We start from the raw sequence: 3,976 nt of genomic DNA, 5'->3' as shown, positions 1-3,976 counted from the left end.
CTACACTTGCGATTCTTCCTTCGTTGTTCTGCAAGTGAAGTCACCTCCCAATTGGGACAGTAGGTTACAGTTTTTATTGAGCGAGCTGCCGTCAGTGGGCTCCTCCTACTCAACCTGTCATTACCCCCAAATTTGGGCTCGGATCTTACTCAACAGATTCTTTTGCCTTTGTTGAGCATTTTAAATGACTCTTGGGGAGACTTCCATATCACTGCAAATGCCCTTTTCTTACCAATCTTTCCAAAAGGCCCTAGGGTTTGATGTCTCGGAACTCAGGATATTTGCTCTCTTTGTAAAAGACTTCTAAAGATAACATTTAAATTAAGACTTTAAACGAAGTCAGGACATTTTGCACGTAGTGCCCAAAACAATGACTTAGATAAGGAGATAAATCCTATCTTCTTCCTGAAACTGGCTAATGGGCAACCTTTACAAACATTCAAACTATTTCATTCAATATGACAGTTTTAATCTCCGAATGGAGCAGGAATCAAAGGGAGGGGGTGCAAGTGCACCAGTGCATGCCCCCTGCATCTGCCCCTGGGCAGAGATGCACCTTGTGGACTAAGTAAATGGGAGACGCCTATGCCTTGGTGAGCCCGAGCTCACTTCACCCTCTGCCTTCCATGGAGCCAGGCGGGTTACACCTCAACCACGTGTTTGGGCTGTAAACGAGCCTGTCCCACTAGTCCAGGATCCTCCCAGCTGCTTGGTTGTTCACTGCCATGTTTGCCCAGCTCCTGCAGTTCAGTTTTGGTGCGCTGTAGATCAGCGAGTCTCAACCAGGGTGCCCTGGGAGCCTTGCAAGGGTGCCGCAGGGTGCGCTAGCTTTGTTAGGTGTGCCGACACGATTCACACGACAAGCCCGGGGACTGTGAACAGGAGTCCGTCGTGTTAAATCCATTCTGCTGGGGGCTGGGTTATTTGCACCAGAAACATCGCTCTGCTCTATTTGTGCAGTCAAACCGGGAGCGAAAGCCAAGAGGTGGCACTTCCCAAGGGGTCCAGAAACGTCAGTGTGGGATGTGGCAGGCTCGTCTCCTCTCTCAGGTTTGCTACAAGCATCTGCCCCTTCAAGGAGACCATCCCACGTGGGCCGCCCTCGAACACCTGAACAGAGTATCTGGGTTGGCAGCTGAACAGCCAGAGCCATCGGAGGTGTGTTAGCGTGCAAGCCAAGAAGTGCTCGGCAGCCTTTGCCCTCGCTTGTGCCGTGCGGGGTCTCTGGCCCTGACACCCCCTCATCGCAACAACCTACTTCACCTGACTCGTGCCCATTTACAATGCTACCTGGTGGCCTTCGGGCTCTTCCCGCTGGCGATGACATCTCCTTAAGATGGCTGAAACAATATGCCGAAACTGCATACGCTAAAGAAATAAACTTCACCCGCTGCTGGGAACGGACTGGCAGAAAGCAAAGATTTTATACAAAAGGAAGAGGGGCAGGGGACACACTGCTAAGAGAAGTAGATGCATTAGCTCCACAATATCCTGCCTAACATAACAGTGGAAGGTCTCATGACCCATTTAACTCGCAATCCAGCTCCCAAAACCCTGCTCAAGTAACCGGTCTTGACATCCTTTGGCAGAGAGTTCCCTGGGTTATCTAGGGACGGGGTGAAACAGCATTTACCTTACCACGAGCCCTGATTGCATTTACTTTACCAGCGTTTCAGCTGCAAGGGACAGGCCTGCCTTCACCACAGACATACGTGGGCAATCCTCTGCAGGCAAAGAGGAGCCTCCTGGGCCTGTGCTTGTGCACACGACGCATTGCAGCCCAACATGCCACAGATCCAACGTCTGTGTAACACCCACACGCACGCAGGGTTGTGTGCTCAGGTGTGTTCTGGGCGTGTGGCGCTGCGTCTCTTGTTTGTGCCGTATATTTTGCCTCCTCTGGGACTGAAAGAGAATCACGCTCCTGCCCCACATCGTGCCCAGGCCGGTGTTTGACGCTTCCCTCCAAGGGGCCTGTGAAACCAGTTGAGTGACTCTGGCCACTTCACCCAGAGCCTGGACCACCTTGACATGACTGGTCTGCAGGAGCTGTGTTCAAATGATGCTGCTTCTGGTTGGGACCAGGTGATGAGGTTAGAAAAGTTAGTTAAGGGTCAAGCTGCCGGGGTCGGGGCTGCTGAGAGCTGAATTGGCCCAGGCGGGGGTCTTCCCCCCTCTTCACTAGGAAAGCAAACTGAAGCGATGAGAAGGGAAACCTTCAGATGCAGGAAGTCCATCTCAGGGCTTGAGACCTCTGTTCTCTCCCTCTTCTTCCCCCTTTTGTTGTCTGGGTTTGGAGTGGGATGGATGATGCCAGGGGTGGGCATCAATCCCTGCAGCAGACCGGCCAAGGCTGGAGCCCGGCAGTCTTGCTGGGGCACTCTGGGCAGGGCTGAGAGCCGGCCGTGTTTTAGTTGCTGTTGCATCTTCTTGTGGGGTCCGCACAGCTGCGTCGCTGAGCCCCGCCGAGCGGCGCATGCGTGTTTAAGCGTGGCTCGGGGCTTGGCTTGTTTTGGGCCTGGCATGTTTGGTGCTGCTGTGGCTCCGTGTCCTGACCCAGCAGCGCGGTTGGCGCTAGGTGCAGTCCGTGCTCTTTTGCTGTTTGGCAGGGAGCAATGCGGCGCAGAAGCGCTGAGCCCCTGCATGCCAGTTACCCCAGGCAGCTGGGCAGGGGCACGGGGCTGGTGAGCAGCAGCGGGCAGGATGTTGGCAAAGCCAGCTCTAGGGGCCTTGGAGCCGTGGACATGCCCCAGGGGTGGGAGGGGAGAGAAGCTGAGGGGGTGGAGGAGGGCACCCCCATCCCTGGCTGTCCTGTATAGGATGACGGGGCTGGCAGGCACCAGGCGGGCACGGGGGGGCCCTGGGGCCCCCCCCAGCCAGTCCTGAGACCCCAGGAGATCTGGAGGCAGTGGAGGCCTGGCCAGACATGGGAGCTGATGCCTGCAGGGTTGTGGCTCAGCCAGGCCAGGCCAGGCCATGACCCCAGAAGGCTCACACGGGACCAGGGGCCAGAGGGGTGAGTGCAGGGGGTGCCTGGGAGGCAGGGTTCTCTCCCCAGCTTGGCCCTGCCTCAGTTTCCCCATGGCACAGAGAGGGAACTTGCACGCACGTACCCGAGCCTGTGCGTGTGCCGGCCGGGGGGCGGTGCCAGGGCCCAGGCCCATTGGGGCATACTTACCTGGCAGGAGAGACACCTTGATCCAGTCGGAGGTTTTCCCAGGGTGAGGCTCGGGCCTTGCACTCCGGGGGTGCTGACCCCTCCCATTTCCCCAAATGCGGGAAACCCGACTGCATAATTTGTGGTAGTGGGGGGCTGCGTTCGCGCTCTCCCCTGGCAACGCGGTGCCAAGGCAGACTGGAGAGAGATCCCGGGGACTGGATCCCGAGGCTGCTCTCCTCATGCCCGTGGCTGACCTGCGGGCTGCAGGGGGGGAGCTGAGGGGAGGGTCGCTGCACCCTGGCAGGATGGGGGTGCTGTGGGCCAGGGGGGAGAAGCAGCAGCAGGGCTGGGGGGCTGTGTCTTGGGAGTGAGAAGCAGACACACAGACAGTGCCCAGCTCCTAAATGGAGGGAAAGGGGCTGGGGGGCAGATTTAGGCCCCCACAGTGAGGGAGGAAGAGGGGCAGGAGCAGGGCCAGGGGTGAATGGGGCCCTGGGCTGGGCCAGGTCATCCAGCGGCATGGGGGTGGGGGGGTGACTTCCCCACAGCAGTGCACAGCCCCTCAGGGAGGCACGGGGGCACGTGCCCCCGCCCCATGGGGCAGAGGTGGGCTGCCCGCTGCAGGCTGGAGCTTTGCACCCCGCTGCCTTCCCCAGAGCTCAGCCACGCCACACGCTTGCTGCCCACCTGGCAGCCAGGGGACGTGCGGCACATTGGCCGCCCCGCACATCCCCTGCCTTCCCGGTGGCCGGACGCACACTGGGGTCACGCTGCTGGGGTCCTGGGGCAAAGGTAGCAGGGTGCAGAGCCCCGACC

The 3,976-nt window shown here is 58.7% G+C and overlaps 1 non-coding gene across 1 annotated transcript; it reads left to right on the top strand.

Moving 5' to 3' along the window:
* The first annotated feature begins 3,170 nt into the window (after window positions 1-3,170).
* LOC112548775 lies at window positions 3,171-3,334 on the top strand. Its single transcript, XR_003092358.1, has one exon. It is a non-coding gene; the product is annotated as a U1 spliceosomal RNA (small nuclear RNA).
* Window positions 3,335-3,976: the final 642 nt, after the last annotated feature.

Source organism: Alligator sinensis, unplaced genomic scaffold (assembly GCF_000455745.1).
Source record: "Alligator sinensis unplaced genomic scaffold, ASM45574v1 scaffold1568_1, whole genome shotgun sequence".
Lineage (NCBI taxonomy): Eukaryota > Metazoa > Chordata > Crocodylia > Alligatoridae > Alligator > Alligator sinensis.
The sequence above is the reverse complement of the archived record's forward strand: the minus strand, read 5'-3'. Positions and strand labels throughout refer to the sequence as shown.